Source organism: Mytilus galloprovincialis, chromosome 8 (assembly GCF_965363235.1).
Source record: "Mytilus galloprovincialis chromosome 8, xbMytGall1.hap1.1, whole genome shotgun sequence".
Classification (NCBI taxonomy): domain Eukaryota; kingdom Metazoa; phylum Mollusca; class Bivalvia; order Mytilida; family Mytilidae; genus Mytilus; species Mytilus galloprovincialis.
Window position 1 is genome coordinate 63,824,832 of NC_134845.1, and position 20,701 is coordinate 63,845,532.

The following is a 20,701-nucleotide window of genomic DNA, read 5'->3' on the forward strand; positions in this document are numbered from 1 at the left end:
AAACAGACTAAAATGATCAGTAAAGCTGCCTTTGTCAAATATGCACACCAAGGTGAGCAAGCAAATCAGTTTCTTTATAGAGCCTCTAGTCTTCAAATGCACGTTTATCTAAACGAATTACACAACCTGAATTGTTTTAAAAGCATGAAAAGAAACTGTTGAGCAGGGGTGGGTTATCTTTCTTTGACTTTTCTGTACTTATGAAAACAAACTTTTATTATGTTGCTGTGCTCACCAATTCTACTGACTCACTTATTAGGGTCTGATGGTTACATTTAAATGTAATAAAATTGTTTTCTGGGTTCATTTTTAATCATATTTCACTTTACAAAAGCAAGTAAATTGCAAGTTGGCAAATTTTGTATCCTATCCATCTGGAAATACCAAATCTGGATGCAACACTTGCAAAGAAGTTACATGTTGCAGTTTCATATCTGTCAAGTCTAGCAGCTACTCCTTCTATAACAGCTGTAATCCTATTTGCACTCAGACGACCTCCAGTCCAGGATTCAAGTCTTCTAGCAGCTCTTCTTGCTAGTGATCCATTTCTTCTCAGGTCTCTTGCCAGTTTTTTCAAAACCAATTTAGTTAGTCTTATTTTACCCCATCTTAAAATGAAAAAAAAACACAAATTTTTAGAATATTTATTTTTATCATGTTTATAGGCCTGTTCACAGGAGATACCGGTACCAGTATTATGGTAAACAGTCATCTGTCTGTCCGTCCTACTTCAACATTTCAGACAATATCTCAAAAACACTTGAAATAATTTTCATGAAACTGTGATTAGTTATTTATATCTATTAACCATGTTGACCTAAGCTAGCTTTCCATTATAATGAATTTCAGATTTTTAGTTTCCGAGTTATTCATAAAAAAGGGGGTAGTATCCAGTTTTCAGACAACAACTCAAAAATGCTTTGAGCAGTTTTGGTTAAACTTTGGTGACTGGTTTATATTTGCTAGAATAAGCTCCTTTTAGTTTTTATTTTAAATTTTTGATATGACAGTAATGGAACTTTATTTTTTTGAAAAATGGACAGGAGTATCATGCACTCATGGTGCAGCTCTTTATTTATCCTTCACCTACCTTAACTTTGGGAACAGTATCTCATTAATATCCAGTCATGTTTTTATATTAAAGAAATATAACATGAGTTCATGGTCTATTATTCAGATATATGTATTTAATTTCTGTTGATGAATTTTAATTTTGCTTTTATTAGCAAAAATGATTAGATATACATTTCTTCTTTAAGGATGTTAAGTATGTAATTACAAATGCTGTACCTAAGAGGCTAAGGCCAGCATGTAAGTTTACCTTTTCTCTACTCTATGATCGTTCTCTTCTACATCCCTTTCATCAATGTCATTTATTTCATCCAAATCATCCTCGTCCGATACAGCAGCTCTCTTTCGGTCAGTTTCTTCTAGTTCACTTTCATCAATGTCATCAATAGATTCTAATTCATCTTCTTCAGGTAAAGCTGATCCATTAGATGTAGATAAGATGCACAAAACAAAGAAGCACCTAGAGAGAAGAAAATGTAAATACATGTACTGAACGAAACACCTTCATATACAGATTTGATATGCAGGTATATGTAGAGTGTTGTTTTTGTCATGCCTCAATGAAGTTGCAGAGGCAAGATTATGGGTATTCAATTCTAAAAATATATACTTTGGATTCATTTATTTTTGTTGTTATCGATTTTTGTGGATTGAGGAAAACTTGCATGTTTCGTAGATTCTTAATTTTGTGACTAAATATTCAAAGTTTGCATACATTCCATAGAAAATTTGGAACATTCAAATTCATGGTTACCCAATACAAAAATTCCATGAGAACTGATATCCATTGTATATTAATGAATCCACAATACCTTGTGATTACAAAACTCTTTAAAACAAGGAATCATTTGAATCTGGAGAAATTTTGAATTCTGGAAATTTGATTATAATTGTATGATGAAACCTTACCCAAATATTTAGGGTTATAGTCATGATGTTCAGTTAACTTTCACAGAAATTTCAACATGAAGTAACTAACCTCTCTTTGTCATGTACACAAAGCTTACCCTATATATTTAGTTGGGTTGTAGTTTTCATCATAAATACATTTTATGTCAATTTTCCAGAATTTGATATTTCTCCAGATTCATATTCTTTTTTGGATTTCCCTTCATCAGGAACCCCAAAGTCCAAAATTGGAAATCAAAGGATATATATATGAACAGAAACATTTGAAGAACTATATAACCAAAACTTCCTAAAGTAGCTATAAATAGCCAAATCCATCTGAGGTTAACTCTGCCTGAGGTAGTTGAAACCTCAGTTTCTTCAAAATGAATTTTAGAAAGTTTGTTATAAATTATATCAGTACCCAAGTAATGACTACAGAGATGATAATACCCCAGGGACTTATAGCCCATCACCATATTGACCAGTGCTGTAAAAAATAAAAACAACACCTTATTTAATAATTTAATGTGTACGAAGTGTGTTTTCTGGATTAACCTTCATCAACAAGACAACAAAATAGCCACAAAATGAACATAACTCAAAAATGTTTGACTGATCTTCTGAAAGATTAAGTATGAATATTAAACTTACCAAACAAGTTTCCTGTTTTGTTTATTACAGGAACTAAATGATCTCTTCCCTTTGAAATCAGAACTGGATAGTAACGAAAGTTTATACTTTTATCTAAAAGTACCATCCAAAATGCTGGACAACACCTGTTATTTGTAAGTATTAGGTTTTTTTTGTTTCAAGGAAAAATTGTTTATTTTGTTTTCCTGTTAATTGATCTTTGTTTACAATTTTTCCTTGTTTGGACTATTTTTAAAATTCTAATCAATTATTGAAAGGTTTTCAAGTTCTAAAGTTAGATCAATACTTGGCAGACAAGTTTTTTTCCCCAGATTTTAAATAAAATGATTTTGGTCAGGCTTGTTTATGTATTCTTGAAAATATTAGCTTTCATTTGTTACAAAATTGACACTTCAAATTTTATAAGAGGTTTGGGAGCACTGACCGTTGGCTAATTGAGAAGTAAGGCTACTTTTAAAAGCTTCAAATAATTTTGTAAACCATAGGAAGCTACATGTAGATCATAACCTATTGTCTTACAGTTTCCTCCCCAGGCCGTTTTAGCGTCGCAGCAACGTCCTATTTAAGACCTTGATTTCAGCACTTTTGGCTATATAGTGGAAGTCAGTTTTTTAGGTGGAAATTTCACCCGGAGAGAACCACTATCTTTAGTAGGAAAAACTGCTGATCTTTGTTCAAACTAACAACATCATCATTGACTGTACAGTGATACTACTTAAATGGCTCAACAATCAAGGCCCCTTGTTATTTTAGATAATGTACTTTTTATTGTTTAGTTACTTTGTCTTGCACATTTATGCTCGGTTTACTTATTGTCCATGCAGATTGGATTGCAGTAAAAAAAGCTTTTAAAATTTAAATACTTAAAAAGTGACATGTCAAAATTATTTCAGGAAAAAGGTGTTCTACTGAAATCTATTGCTTTTATGTTGTATCCTGATTTTTTCAAGGAAATAGAATTTGATACAAGTTTTGTTTTTAACCATGTTAACCTGATTATTCAAATAATATTGGTCTAGATTAAGTATATTAGTATTCCTCACAAATACATAAACATGATATGATTTTCAATACGTCTTTTGGTAAAAATTTATTGTTCTCAATATTGAGGTTTCATTATTATAGTGACATCAAAATTTATTTTAATTATTTCAATTAGAATGATATATATACATCGCCAATTGAATGTATTATAAAATTAAGAAATCTCAACTTAAAACAAATCAGGGTCATTGTTAATTATAATTTTAAGAGGTAATGATATGCCCATTCCTGATTGTGAGTTGACTAGATACTGTCCCTGATGTGAACTGACATTATCCCATCTATTAAGGATAAGAATTACATTTCATTTAGTGTGACAAAACTTGATTAATTGGATTTAAAACCTTGGGAGAAAGAAAAAATAATTCCCAGGTTCATCTTCAGATGTGACCTTTAGTTTAATACCACAGTATACAAATATATATATATAAGTATATAAGTACACATTTCAATTATGACTTACAGTTTAATTTCGAGGTATACCTTTATAAGTACATTAATTTCATTGTGATTAAATTTCAAATTCAAATTCTACCAAGATTTCAGTCTGCTGATACTCAGAGGTGAAACAAGAAATGATATTTACATAAGGAACCTTTAGGATATAAAAATTTAGATATGCAAAAGCCCTTCTACATAATTTTGTGTAATTACTGTATTTTACGCTGCAGAAAATAGCCGAACCTAGCAATTTATAGCACGTCAACGTGATTGTTATCGCCATCTGTGGGAAATAGACAATTATTCAGAAGTATATATTATTTCGGCTGTATAGCTATTTCATGGTTTTTAAGGTAGAAATTAAATATTTGAAAAGATTTCTATTTGTCTTGTTTAATTTGAATCGGCAAATTTTCATCAACCCATAGTGTTAACAGAATGTGGTGAAATAATTATAGGACTTTGTTTGGTTCAAAGAATAAAATTTGTGAAGTTAATTTTTTTATTTGCCTCGTTGGGTTTTGAAATTATATCTATTAAAACACCCATCATGATAATTGACCAGACAGGTGAAATTAAAGAAAGTGGGGTTCTTTGGTTATTTCTTCAGACTGATGTTGTCATGTAATTAGTATTTTGTAAAGTGAAATATTTAGTCCTAAAAGGGATGACCTTTTTATTTTTATGGAAGGGGAGATAACTTTCCCAAAGACCGGATGAAAATCAATATTGTTCCAAACAAAAAGCGGGATAAAGTCTGATTTACTATCATGACTATTAAATGTGTTAAAGTAAAAATACATTTTACAAAAATGAAAAAATTAAAAACTGAGTAAATGTATTTTGAATAAGTTTAATATTTTTTGCTATTTTGTAAGTAAAAAAATGATTTTTTGTTTTTTGTATTAAAGCAAGTTTCAACATTTAAAATTACTTTTCCCTATTGCATTTTTGGCATAATTTTCTTTAAGGAATAAAATGTTTTTTAAATATTAAAATCTACAGAAGCAATTGCTAAAGTGCATATATATGAACTTGCTACATTGCAATTGTCAAGAATTGGGTCAGACAGTAACAGGTGCTTGCTCAGATAGTTAGAAATTTGCATGCTGAAATGAACAACTTGTTTCAAAAATAGACTATTTAAGCTGCATGTGCAAAGCATGACCTTTCCTGTTCCAGTGTAAATTAGTCAGGTGACATTAAAACAATGAGTCTTCCAATCAGTGTTCTTCGTTTGCTTTGATTGACAGGTGCCAGAGTGAAATGAACAGCAAAACTCACCAAGAAAAAGCAGGAACTGAAGTTGTTTGCAGAACAGAAGAAACCAGCAAAGGAGAGAACCAGCATTCTGATTTTGTAGGTAAAGATTAGAAATTAGGGTTACTACATGTACTAAGGCATTGTTTTATCACCAGCAAAATGTAAGTTTATAATGCATCAAGTTTGAAATAGTATTTTAATTATGAAGAACTTTATTGCTTTATTATAAATGAGAAGATTTTGTACGAGTGCCAATGAGACAACTCTCCATTCAAGTCATAATGTATTAAAAGTAAACAGTTATCGGTCAAAGCATCAGCCTTTAACACAGAGCCTTGGGTCACACTGAGCAGCAAGCTCTTAATGAAGGACCCCACATTGACTTACTACTTCTAGGATACATATAAATGATGGTCCGTAATTTCTGCTTGAAACAACTTTATAATAATCCTGCCTTTTGAATTTGGGATACTTAGTCCTTGCCCATGTTGCCTATTTGTCTATATACTCAATACTGAAGTTTTTAAAATTTGGGGTACATTGTCCTTGCCTTCCTGTCTATTCATACTACCATACTAAAGTTTGTTCGCACTTGGTATCATCATTCTCTATTGAACCAAAGATATTGCAATACTAAATATTTTGAAATATTTGCTGCTGGATTATAATAAGACAAAACAGCAAACTTCTATAAATTGTGACTGGATGGAGAATTGTTCATCGGCACTCATTCCTGATCTTCTTATGTCTATTAAATTATCAATAAAACTTTTGGAGAATCTATTGTGTGTTGAGTAATACAGGGTTATGAAATACTAAAGTGCAAATTTATGGAATATAAAAATGAAGATATGGTATGACTGCCAATGAGACAACTCTTTACAAGAGACCAAATGACAAAGAAGTTAACAACTATACTAGGTTAATGTACAGCCTTCAACAATGAGCAAAGGGCATTGCAAAGTTATAAAAAAAACTAATACAATCGTGACAATGCAATTATTCTGTAGTAAGAACAGAGGGAATAAACTCTGAGCCATAACACGTTAGACTGTTGCATGTACCGTTTAATAACTACATATAAAATTTAATATATTATTAAGAGTATCAACACTCACACCATTGCATGCTGAACAGTATTGAATATAATACCTTTCATTGTATACTCTACTACTTTGATGCATATATTTCTTGATAAAAATCTTGTAATGAGATTATAATTTCAAAACGTAAATATTTTATATTATATTTCAAAATGATCTCATTATGATATTGTAACATAATGTAATGATTTGCACTTTTTAGAAGTGAATTTTATTACATGTACAGGTATTCTTTAAAAAGATTGATCAGCTGTTCTTTCATATGGATCCCTACACCGTTAAAGAATGGTTTCACTTTAATCCTAGGGGAGAGGGTAATGTTTTTCATTTAATAAACATATCTCTTAGTCTATAATTAAGACATGACTTCTTAGTTGGATTAATTATATTAAAATACTCATTGGAGTCAATTGTTATTGTTAAGCAATTCCCTGAGTTTGATTTTTTTAATACATTGTTGTAATAGAAGAAGGGGGAAATAGAATAACCAGGGGCAGATGCAGGAATTTTCAAAGGGGGGGTGCTAACCCAGGGCAAAGGGGGGGGGGTGCAAAGGGGTGCAAAACATATGTCCCAATACAAATGCATTGATCGGCAAAAATAAAGGGGGGTGCGCACCCCCGGAACCCCCCCCTGGATCCGCCACTGATAACTATTGAAATAATCTTACAAAAAAACTGAATATCAAACTGGAAATTTTGACAGAAATCAGTGGAAAGGGATTCTGAAATATTTTTTTTGGGGTGTAATCTCTTCAAACTTTTCATAAATGGTGCTTTATTTAACAACGCCTTTTAAAAAATTATGAAACAGTTCCTCATACTGGAAGAAGATAGAAAAGTGGAATAGAATGATGAAAAAGCGCTGTGAATACATTGATTTTTGTGGGTACCAATTTGAATGGATTAAGGACATGTTCTTCGATATTTAATTTCGTGGTTTTGCCCAAGTCCAAATAAAAGCCTATAGAAAATTTGTTATTAGTTGAACATTTAATTTCGTGGTTTGCCTGTATACATGAAATCCACGAAAAATGGGTATCCCAAGAATAAAAATGAATCCACAGTATATGATATCTAAATTGGCTATGAATGCAGAGTTATTCCCCTTTATCTTGACTGTAAATTTAGTTGAATTTACAGGTTTTTATTATTGCCAATAATTAGACTGGGGGAGTATTGCAATAATTAGTATCTGATACATATATCTGTATGCAGATTTTCCTGAATGTACAATAATTAAACTCACATTGTTGTTTATTCTTCAAAAATAGCGAAAATAAATGCTCACAATAATTTCTAATTTTTCCATATGATAAATTTTAGTAGAAAGAAGTACCGAACCCACTATAGGAAAATTCTAAATGAATAGTCCCTAAAAGCAAGTGGCAAAATCATGCAAAAGCTCAAACACAATAAACTAATGGATAACAAGCATTCATAAAATCTATTTTACACAAATCACAACCAAATGAAAATTAATGTAATTTCTGCATTATTGATTATTAAATGCATAATGGTACGTGCAAAGGCATCCTGTGATTCTACAAAAAAAAATAATTTAATAATGAATGTTATTAAATTAAGGTTCATGTTGCTGGCAGGCAGTACCAAGAACATTTAATGGTGATCAAACAATGATCCTAAACCAGAGTTGACACAATAATGGAGCTTTTATAAAAAGCCTTTATTTTTCCTCAGTGACTTCTCAATTAAATTGCCCAGTGAACAGTTCCTTCCACTCTGGTTTATACAAAAAATAAAGATGTTAGTCATAGATGTACAACTGCTGTGCAAGTTATGAATGCAAGATGTTGTTACAAGACTTTATTGTACAATATTTAAATTGTTTGTAAATATTGAGTTACTTCCCTTTATCTTGACTGTCAGTTAAGCAGTTAAAAAATTGGATTTCAAGCACTTTTTTTTTAGTGGCAAAGAAAAAATAATGTGATGTGGTGATTGAATTATTGATAACTAAATGTTGTGTTGTACAAAGACATTTAGTGATTTCATCAACAATATATTTATACAAAAACTGTTTAAATAATGAAGTGACATTACATTAAGGTTCATGTTGCTGTTTGGCAGTACAATGTACCAAGACCATTTAATGGTGATCAAGTAATGATAATGTAAGTCCTTGGACAGGCCTAGGGTGAATCAATAATAATGTGTTGATGCAAAGCTTTTATTTTTTTCAGTGATACCTAAATCAAGTTATCCAGTTGACTAAAAAAATAGTCTTAGCACCCTGAACATATTATGCTGTCTACAGAAATAAAGGTGTAAAAGAACTGTCTTATATATGTAAGTCATGACTGCAAGATGTTTTCAATTTGTGTTTTGAAACATAAGTACTGTACGGTAGTAATTATTGGAAGGTTTTTTAATGGGCCCTTCTCCAGGAGGTATTATGGTACACCTTTTGTCACCTGTCTGTCAGTCCGTTGTCAACATGACAGACAATAATTCAAAAAATACTTTAAAGAATTTGCATCAAACTCTAGTGCCTTGTTTATATCTATTGACATGAACTTTTGATAAGTTTAGAGTTTTTATTTCCAAGTTGTTGGACTTTATTCTTATGGCAGAGCTCTTTATTTTTTGTTAACTATGCCAAGATAAAATCTTGCAAATATTTCCTTGAGTGAATTTTATCTTTAAGGAGGGCAAGAGTTGGGAACAAGAAAAAAACATAAAAACAAAACATATCTAGGAACTTTAAACTTTGAAATTATTGATAAATCCCAGGAAAATATGAAACCTTAAACAGTATATTTTGTCTTTTTTTGTGATATTAAATAGTTATCTGAGATTTAACATTGCTTTGCACATATGATATTATTATTAATAAGATGGTTCTTAATAGGCAGTTGATCAATTCAGTTGGTCAATGCATCATTAAACAAAGTGTAACAATACACTAAATTCAACAAAGTGAAATAATATGGAGGCATAGAGGACAAACATCCCCTTTGATTGGGCGGAAAATGGTTTTTGACTTAATGAATAGAAAAATTATGTGAATACGTCAAACACTAATCATTTCTTATTTGATTACATCATCAAAAAATTAGATTAAAAAAAACTCAATAATAAATCACTGCAAGTTGAAAAGGCTAAAAACAAATAGAGGGATATGTTTGAAAATAAGTTTTGTTTATCTTATTTATATTTATGTAATCAATTTTGTTTTGTTTTATTCGAACTTAAAACATGCTTCCTACACAGGTTACAGTGTTTTAAAAAACACTTCTTTTACAAAATATAAAATATGATATAGAGCTTCCCTAAATTGATTTTCCTTTAATGTTAAAAAGTCCCACATAGTTACAAAATATATAAATCTTTTTTTACAGATTTAAAACTATTCTTGAATTGATTTAGAAAAAAAGTTATTGACCTAAGGCTGAAGATTGGCAAATCCTTATTTATGACCTTTAAGGATATGTAAAATAAAAAATAAAACTTATGTGCACCTAAGATAACACAGATAATCCTCAAAAGTGACATATCTAGGTGCATATATATATTTTAAGTTACAATTTTGATATTAAAGTAACTCTTTTACATGATACTATCTTTTGATTTTCCGATCACTGGGTTACACTATAACTTTTGCTTTCTTTGGCCCTGACAAGTTTCATGACACTTGAATGCGATCCAACGCTTACAATTGATTTTTTTGTGTAGATGAAATGAAAATTACAAAATTTTTAAAAAGATTCTATTAAATGGGTGGTACCTTGAAAAGAGGGAAAGATTACCGGTAGATATTAAATGTAATAATTTAAATCTTTTATTAACTAATCTATTTTACCAATCTTTTTAATTGGAAGATAATGATCTAATGACTAAAAAAGAGAAACTTTTTACATGGGAAGTTTAAATTTGTTCCCTTGTACCTGAGTTTTTAGAAACATTTTTAACCCATTTGATCTGATAAATCGTCTTTTGAATTAGACGGACAAATTGTAAGTTTAAAGGATTAAAAAACAACCTTCACAGTTGTCTCTGTAATTATGCAATCAAGTAACGTTTTCCTATGAAGACCGCTGACATCTGACAGTGAAAATGTACAGACTACGTGACATCTTTTAGAATAGACAGATTCTGTGTTTGTGTCAAGATTGGGTAGTCTGGACCACCTTGAAAATCTTCAAAGATAGTTATAGTCGGCACTTGTATTCTCGACATTGAAAAATAAGAACTTAGAAAGAAGTAATCTTATGAAATTAGTTTTTGATCTGGTTTTTGGCAAGAAATTTTTTAATTTTTTTTTTGCACTAATGTAAGTTAGTTAACCTGTCATCTTATTACAGATGTGATTGTATGTGCGTTTTATTATTTTACACCAATTTGAACCGATCTTGCTAGGAATGATGTTAGGGAGGTCCTCTACAAATGATCTTTTTTCTGCTCAAATTGGACAAAGAACATTGTAAGCAATGGTATTCTTTGATACCAATTATCAAAATATCTTCTTTTTAAAATCGGTGGTCGGGGTGGGGTGAATAGAGAAGTTACAAAGCCATTTCAAGATTTGTTTTTATAATTTACAGGATATTGGTTGATATTATATATAAGATACTATAAACTTCAACTGAAGGCGTCACTACATAATAGAAGTCGCCCTATCATCTTTACCAAAGTTCTGTTAACGTCTATGTCGTGGTGAGTTGTCTAATTGGCAATCATTAATGAAAAAAAAATTTCTTCTTAGGAAGTAACAAAACAAATGTTGCTTGTGGAGGGGATAACATTTAGCTATAGAAAATCTGCTTTAATATTAAGAAATATGGAAAACATTCCTTATTGAAAATCTATATTTTATTTGCTTTTCATGGATTATTTTACAATGCTTTGCCATAATATAAGGATCATCAATGTGACCTTTGTTCATTCCCCTAATCTTCCATCTACAAAATGAAGTTGATACCATTTTGGTTTTATAAAATCAATGAAATTACAAGTTGGACTGGTGTCTTTGGTCAGCTCAAACAATTTTTGTTCTTGTAATGCTGATACTTTTTCATTGGACTCTGTCCTTCCCAAGGGTTTTATTCCTGACGGAATAAACATGCTTGTGTAAATAAGCTATAAACTGGGACATTTCCTATTACATAAATTCTACACAAATTACTCTAATATGCTTACACTCACATTATGTGGTTGTTTTCATATGGGAAAATAGTTTAAGAAAATTGATATTTATTTTCTTCTGAAAGTATCAACAGTTTATGAGTTTCCGCTATGCGTTGATCTATATATTTCACTTTATTTAAAAAATGTTGATAAATATCTTTTCATCATTGAATCATGTAATGTCTTGCAATAAAAGCCATTTAATATCAGTAAAAATTCAATTTTGGAACACCACTTTTTAAAAATGACTAAAATACAATTTTAATGTTGTGTTACTTTGTTCATTGGGGGTAACCTAATTGAATTAGATGTCCCCATTATGCACGGAAAATTTCATTAAAATCGCATAACCAGAGTTGTATGAAAGCATAATGATCAAGCGAGGTATATTAAGAAACACTTTTTTCAAATAGAAATTTTTGAAGCAGAGAAAATTGTAATAAATGTGCCTTTCAAGTGTATAATTTCACAAAGATTTAACATGAGATAAGAGAGAAATAAACATATGTAAAATTGTCATTTTATTGACGGGAGATGATTGAAAACACATATTACAAGTGTAGTTCAAATCTTTTCTCAAAGCTCATGAATTATTCATAGATTAAAGATATATTTAGGTAAAAAAAATTGGTCATTTGCTAAACTGATATTGTTTACAGTTTTTATGAAACTATCAACAATTCTATAATATGTTATCATCATGAAAGGCTGTTTAACATGATACATTGAAAATAAATCAAGACCAGATATTATCTTTAGAAATATCAAAATTATTTTTAAAGGTCTTTAAAGATCTTTTTTAAAAATCTGTAAAAGAAAAAGGAACAAGAAGATATTGATATTTGTCCTATATTTTCTGGATTCATGCAACAATAATTATGGCTACCCATGATGAAACTGTATATAATTTAAGATGAAAATTTTGATCTATGGGATGTTTGAAAAAAAATTACAAAGCCCACCCCTCTTTTTTCTTTGTAGGAAAAATTTGGTTTAATATTTAAGGAATCATTGAAGCATGGCTAGAGTGGGCTCCTTCTTCGGTGGTTAATGGACCCCCCTTATGATTTTTTTTTATCCGCCACTGTTTTAATTATAAATAGAAATTTTGGTATCGCATGATGACATAGAATTAGAGGAAAGAGGCAAAGTCTTAGGTTCTGAAGGGACATTTAAACTAGTACCGGTAAGTCAATATAAAATGTCAAAAATAAACAAATTACAAAAAAAAAAAAAGTCAATATAAAATGACAACTCTATGGCTGAAAAAAATTACAACAATAAAAAGAACACAACATAATAACTATAGAGAATGGGCAACACAAACAATGCCAAAACAAAGGATTTTCATTTGTCTATTGTCTGTTTATTTTCTCTCTGTCCCCTGAAATTTTTGTTGCACATTTCTCAGTAACTTTCTGAAATTTGGTAGCAAGCTTCATGCCAGCATGCTATGTATTCATACTGTATGATATATTTTTCAGATTTATAGCCCAGCAAAGGAGGAGGTGTCTCAGCTGAAAATATACTATTACAAAATCAGGTGATATTGACCTAAATAAAATTATTAAGTATGTACAAAGTTTTAAAAGTTAAAGTTGACAAATACATGTATGTTTATTAGATATTGAGTGCATGCATTTACCACAGACAATGAAGCACCATCACAATGCAACAAACAAATCAATGAATAAAGCCTTTAATTAACAAAATCTGGAAAATATTGTTAGTGTTATCGTAATTCCAACAATTAAATTAAGGGACGTTTGCAAAATTAATGGTTTTTCGAGTTGAACAAAAGGCATGATCAACTGAAATGTATTAAGACTACTGTGAGTGTGACAATGAACAAAATGTTACTGTTAATATATATTTAGACTACATAATTTAATAGCTTTCTTTTTCAAAAGACATCATAGTTGTCTAAATATTCATGACATATTTGCCACTGAACATTAAGCAAGCAGCAATCAAGCAATCTAGACAGCATTTGATTTGTCACTTTTGAAAAGTGCTAAGCTAAATAAACATCTCTTACTGGTTAAAATAAATAAAATGCAGGAGTTCTGTTTGAAATATAATCATTCTATGTGAAACATTAAACTGGTGATTCGATCCGATATTGGAACAATAATGTCCACGTTATATTAATTGAGATAGTGATTTTGATATTGTATTCAGTTGAGCAGACATTATCATCACAAACAGGAATTTTTTAATTGAAATAATGGTCCAGATATTTTTACCATGGCAAACACCATACTCTCAGATGTCTTGATATCAAATGAGGTTATAGAAGAGAGCACTTGATGAATTGATAGTGATATTGAGAGAAAAAAGAATGATACATTATTGAATAGGATTTTTTTTAAATTTGTATTCCATATGGTATCTAAGGTTGGTAAAGGAGTGATTTTTGCGGATTTATTTAGCATGGTATCTAAAAATAAGGAGATGTGGTATGATTATAATCTGAATATTTAAGAACAGATGTAGAAGTTAAGAACTATAGGTCACTGCACAGCCTTCAACCATATGCAAAACCCATTTTATATTTAGGCCCCGATACAACAAACATAAAATAATTCAAACAAGAGAGCAACATCCTATAAATTATGTAAAAGACAATAAGCAAAAACAATTATCACAAAATGGTATACAGCAACAAACTACAACCGCTTAATCACAGGTTACTGACTTATGAGGGACATGCACATACAGAATGTAGGAATGGTCAAACGTACTCTCCCCCTCCCCTTAGTCTTAGCAAATCTGTAAGTTGTACTTAAACTACATGTATAGAACATTGGCAAAATATTTTCATATTGCAATGGTCATGCACCATTTTTACTGACTTGCGCCTTCAGTATGCACATTTTCATACCATCCACCAATATGTTTGCCAAACAACATAATAACAACGTTAATAGAATTATTATTATAATGGAAGGCAGTTTCTGTCACTGCACATATAACATCAACAAATTGCATAACAATATGGAAGTTATATGCCAAGCATTGCCTGTCAGTCTTCTCTCATTGGTACATATTTATAACGACATAAATTATTGTTTATTAGATAAAGATAATGTAATCTATAGTGCTCAGAATAGTAATTAAGTTTCATGTTTTATTACATATTCTAATTTCAGAAAGCAAGACATGAAAAGGTAACAGGAGACGAAACCAACAGGTACTTGTAAGAGATGAAAGAAGGTTACGTCAAAAAAGGAAGAGAACCTAATTGATGTCAAAATAGGCCATACTGTACGATCGTTGACAGCCTCATTTTCATTGTTATCAGGTATCTAAATGGTCATGTAATGTGATGCTCTAATATCGCAGCATCATTAAACGATTTGTTACGTCAATTAAATAATGGAAATAGTCGTAAATAATTCTTTTAAGGTGTTTGCTTGGGTTGTCTTGTATTATAGTAAAACAGTTATTTTTTGCTTTGTATAAATTTTATTATTAAAATATTGCTTAAAAATGATTTTTTGTAACAATGCACTCAAATGACCACATTGTTATGGGTTTTATAGTTATCAATAAAATATTGAATATTTGTTCTAAAAACGTGTTTGGACGACAATGAACGTGTTTATGGCTTGGTTTATTGCCATAAAATTGTTTCTTGATTTGAAATGAATGATATGTAACAATGCTGATGACAAAAGTTTACATACATATTTAGATTTCGGAAGTTTGTAGTTTGAGATGTACTAAAGATAGTGGATGTAAGAAAAGAATTACATGTACATGATTCAGAGGATAATTTAAAAATAAAACAAAAAAATTGTTTAGTGTTTAGAATTTTCCATTGATAAGTTTTTAAATTAGAATAATACTAGTGCCTTAAAGGTACCCTGGCTAGAAAAATGTCGACTATTTGTATTTCATTTTAGTTAAAAGTCTTGACTTATGCTTATAAGTGAAGAAAATTAAACTGTATTTTGTATGCTTTAGAATTTGATGGCATAAGTCCGGCAAGCCCTTCACTCCTTACTTTGAAAAAATTTATATAAGGATTGTATATCAGATTAACTGTTGCTTGCCTTAAACTTCCATTGACAAATGTTGTGTGGCCATAACCCCTATATATTGAATGCTAATAGAAACACATTATTTCATAATTTGTTAGTTTGTATTTGTAGTAAAATCTAGCATAGTTAAAAAATTCACTATGCATTATGCAAACTTTCATCTGACAAATGAAAATAATGGTTAAAATGGAATTTAAACTGATAGAGTTGACAAAACTGTGACCACATAAAAGTTGTATCAATTCTTTAAATTTTTCGCTAAATATGGAGTGAAATCTGTTTGTACCGACAGTATAAGATGGTCATTGATAAAAGTATTATAAAACGATGATCACAGTGACCCGCTAGAGAAAACAAACATGTATCACTCATATTTACTACATTTGTATCTTTCCATGTCATAAAATCAGTTATCCTGTTGACCATCTTGTCCGTTAATGTCCACTGGACTGGACATCTGCCCATAATAAGCCTCTGGACTAAAATGGATACTGGATAATGTACAGGGACCGACTAAAACATGTGCAGTCTCCTGCATCTGTCTTCATTAACATAGAAATTAGTGAGAAATTGTCATTCAGCCACATGTGCTAATCTGCCGTCAAATTTTGATAGCCTGTCTGAACAAAAGAAATCATATTTCATTTTTAATAGAAAGTGATGCATGATAAAAGAGTAGATGAAAGAGGTGAAATTTCATGCATTTTAATGTTGTTTTTAGCTATTATTATAGTCCTTTCAATTGTCATCCCGGAAGATGATAGCTTTGTTGTGTTGACTCAGTGGTCAAGTGCCTCATTTACACATCTTGTGTGTGTCCACTGGATTTCTTAATCACATTTTTCAGTCTCTTTCCTTCAAATTATGTTGTAAATATCTTCTTTTTTAGGTGTTTAGCAGAATAATTTTGTGGTTTATTGTCCCTAACCTTTGTATTGAGAGCCGAATTCCAGTCTTGTTTGTGTTTTAATGTCACATTAAAAAGTCAGAAATGATGAAGAACAGATGTGCACCAGTTTCAAGGTGACTTTCAGCAATAGCAAAATATATGTTAAAAAAAGTTTTATTTAAATAAGTTACTTAAAAATGTTTCATACTTGTAAACAAGTAATGATGAAATGAATTTTAATGTTATTTACTACATGCAATTCATGAAATTCTTCACCATATAGTAGAAGGTCAATTGTATGAAATTTAAGATTAACATTTTATCACAAAAATGTCATGGATTTTTGTTTACAGTTGTATATATATAAATCATGTTAAACTACTTCAATGTCTATTTATTAATCTTTTTAAATATTTGATTAAGCTATATAAAATTGAAAAAGTATCCTACAGTACTGATGACAGGTCAACAAACCATAAACCACGAAAAATGTTGAACTCATGTCGTGCTCTTTTGAAGGTTAAGATGCTGAACCTCTTAGTTTCCATGGCGATATAGATTTCCGTGATGGAAGGATGGGTAACAGCAAGCCTGACGTCCATAGATTGTAACTTATTGTTCCTGGTTCTGATTGACACTGCTGGATTTTTTATGACTGGGTTGAGCACTTAATTGAAAAAGTGTCATCTTAAGATTATTACATATGAATTGTATTTAAAACAGTAAATACTATAATCCTACATAAAATTGTTTCATGGAATTTTAAATATCTCAAACTGATTCGTATTGAATATATCGAGTATTTCTGACTCAGTACACTTCCGACTAATTGTGGAAATTTTAATTGGAAACTGACATACTAGGTTTTCTCATGGTTTTGAATCAGCCACAAAATTTTCTGGAAGATCTACTGCTGTGGGAAAACAATTGAATTTTCATTTTGTTCGTGATTTCATGAAAGGTTGTAATATTTTTCTGTCTTTCATATCTGGCTGAACATGTTACTTCTGAAAAGAAAATAATGATATTCATACCTAGATTCTTTTACTAAAGTTTGTAAAATACAATTTTATTATGATTTTTTTTTTAATAAATTAGGAAGATCTCAATCTTTACTCATACATCGATTTATAAGAAGATGTGGTATTGAGTGCCAATGTGACAACTCTCCATCCAATTCACAATTAGTAAAAGTAAACCATTATAGGTCAAAGTACAGTCTTCAATTTTGAGTCTTGGATCACACCGAACCTCAAGCTATAAAGGGCCCAAAAATGACTAGTGTAAAACCATTCAAACAGGGAAAACGAAAGGTCTAATCTATATAAAAAAAACTAGAAATGAGAAACACTTATTAATAATAATATTTATTTCACACTTTTTAAACATAAAGCAACCACTTTTCTGATTATTGTTTTATTTCCAAATACATAATTGTAATAATAGGTATTCAAAACAAATTTTAAATGTGACCGAAGATGAAATATTCTTTTATTACTATATTTGTAGGCCTGGTCATAATAAAACAGGTGAACATGAAAGTGGAAATCAACCAAATGAACTCCATGCTTGCTGCCAATACTGACTGAGATTTAAAGGTACCATCATAAAAATTTATTGTAGTGTGATATTTTATGACCAACTATATATATCTTTTTCATATATGTTTTATTTGGAAATGATTACATTTTCTTGTGGTAATGTATTATGTTACAGCTATGGTTCTTATAGCAGGCAATGACCTTAGAAGGTAACATAAGAACTGTTCCCAGTTAGTAAGTGATACAATTGGTATACTTCAGTGCGTATATTAAAATGTTTTAGATTATGAAAAAGAGCAATACTATGTAGATGTGCATATCAACAGGAAATTATAAATCAGGTTTTTTTCTAGGAGTTATGCCCCTTTGAACTTATTTGCTTCAATATACTACTGCAACAGTTTGTCATCAAAACTCCTTTGAAACCTTACAACAGAATTTCATGAAACCTTTTAGATTATAAGGACATACTATGTATAGGTGCATATCAACAGGAAATTATGATATAACTTTTAGGCCTTACAGTTATTTTATTTGTCCAGTGACAATGTAGGGGCGTGGGGTATGTGAGCGCGCTCACTAAGGTTCTTTTATTCTATCAAAAAACTTTTTATTTATCCAAATTGTTTGTAATTGTTTTCATTTGATTTTTATTCACATTCAGAGATGATGTAATAAGTTTTAATTGAAATCTGTTAAACCCATCAAATTTTTAAAATTTACGTTAAACTTTTTATGATACATGTACAACCATAGTTTTGATTCCTCTGTTAGGAGTGGGCATATCAACCTTTTAACAGTATGTATTCTAATGTTGTCATAATATATATACAGTAAAACCTGTATAAACCGGCCGGCTACGGGACTATGAAAAAGGGCCGGTTTAGACAGTGAGCCGGTTTATTCAGGTTTCCGTTTTGACCGGAAGTTAATGACTTGTGACGTCCGATATTTTGCATGTAAGAGTTCTCTCTGATTGTAAATTATATCTGATAAATTAAAATACTTTCACTTCGTGTTTATCCAGGACTGAGGTTAAAACGTAAGTTCAATCCGAGATATATTCGATGTGTCTTTTCGTTTCATTCACACGTTTATAATGTTTTAATAAATAATACAGCTCACTACTATACGATTGTAGGTTCGCAGTTTGACACCTGACTAATTGATTATCAAATATGTTTTGATTGCATATCGACCATTGAAATTAATTAGACAAACCGGTTTTGACAGGTAATAATTAATGTAAATAAGAGTATTGGGACTTCATAATTAGACCGGAATTCGGAATACACAGGGTCCGGTTTACAAAGGGTATTTTAACAAAGACTTTGAATGGGAAAATATGGGACTTTCATTTTCGGCCGGAATGGACAGGAAACCGGTTTATTCAGGGTCCGGTTTAATCAGGTTTGACTGTATATTAACCATAGAATAAAAAACAAATCTTTCTAGAATGATTGGCTTAATTTACTGAAATTATAATTGTATTATTGCTGTTCAGCATTTAATGATTAACGTTACTAAATGATTTATCCCTTGAAATATTACAACTGGAGATTTAAAATGAAAATCTGATTTGATAAAAGCAAACAAGTTACAATGTAATTATCAACATTTACTATAATTTCCCTGTGGTTAAGTTGTATAAAGTACCGATTGCTGTGTATCATTTGGAACCCGAGGTGATGAAAATCGGTGATTTTATCAGTTGTCCGAGTTTTGATGTGTTGTTTGTTCGACTTCTCCATTCATCTGTATCCTTCCCGTTACATTTATGATATCTGATGAAAATTCTTTTACATAAAATCCAGCTTCCAGGCATTTACAATTTATGAATTAGTCATTTTGGAAATTTGCAGGTTGTTATGATCGGAAGTTTGAATGTAAGTTTTTGCATGCTAAGTATTTTCATTCTATTAGAGCTAAAGGAGAAGGTTCTATTATAACTGCCATCTTTAAAATCAGATGTGTAACAATATTTTCATGTGGTCTTTAAACTTAAATAAAGTAATGGTGCTGAGGATTAAAATATAATGTTTCATAATATGAAACAATGGCTGACAGTGAATTGAATTGAATAATATGGGGCATTAAGTGAAACCCTTCTCCCTCTATGCCATCCCTTATGCATACTTGTGTCCTCAAAATTTGTTTCTGTTCTCCATGACTTTAGTTTGCCTCAACCAAATTTTATAAACCTTACAAATTAAACAGTGCTTATTATTTAAGAATGATGAGGATATTTAACTTCTTAGTTTTACAAAAGTCTGCATACAAGCTTATGATATATTTGTACTTAGTTGAACATTTAAATTTGTGCTTTACCTATACCTTTTAAATCGACAAAAAAAGGTACCGTTGAAAAATAATTATGAATCCATAGTTAATTAAAAAATGGATGTCATGTATATATATATATATATATATACAACTCGTCTAAACATCAACCCAACAATGTTAGATCTGTAAATTTGCTTTCGCAAATTTTTGGTTCTTCCCTCGCCGGGATTCGAACCCATGCTACTGTGATATCGTGACACCAAATCGCCTGCACTGCAGCCGTCCCACTAGACCACACGACCACCTGGGCTCTCAATAAAAGAGCTTTCGG

The 20,701-nt window shown here is 30.6% G+C and overlaps 3 long non-coding RNA genes across 4 annotated transcripts; 2 read left to right on the plus strand and 1 right to left on the minus strand.

The window, feature by feature from the left end:
* Window positions 1–290: 290 nt before the first annotated feature.
* On the minus strand, window positions 291–2,720 carry LOC143043441 (uncharacterized). Its single transcript, XR_012968390.1, has 3 exons — window positions 2,614–2,720; window positions 1,322–1,531; window positions 291–608 (listed from the first exon to the last, which is right to left on the minus strand). It is a non-coding gene; the product is annotated as an uncharacterized LOC143043441 (long non-coding RNA).
* LOC143043442 (uncharacterized) lies at window positions 2,633–8,757 on the plus strand. 2 transcript variants are annotated; one of them, XR_012968392.1, is made up of 3 exons: window positions 2,633–2,747; window positions 5,352–5,457; window positions 8,668–8,757. It is a non-coding gene; the product is annotated as an uncharacterized LOC143043442 (long non-coding RNA). The 2 variants fall into 2 exon arrangements; XR_012968391.1 differs by having other exon boundaries at window positions 5,352–5,461; window positions 8,668–8,752.
* Window positions 8,758–11,025: 2,268 nt separating this feature from the next.
* Window positions 11,026–19,967, plus strand: LOC143043443 (uncharacterized). Its single transcript, XR_012968393.1, has 7 exons — window positions 11,026–11,140; window positions 13,096–13,154; window positions 14,764–14,915; window positions 16,547–16,680; window positions 17,066–17,268; window positions 18,056–18,144; window positions 19,950–19,967. It is a non-coding gene; the product is annotated as an uncharacterized LOC143043443 (long non-coding RNA).
* Window positions 19,968–20,701: the final 734 nt, after the last annotated feature.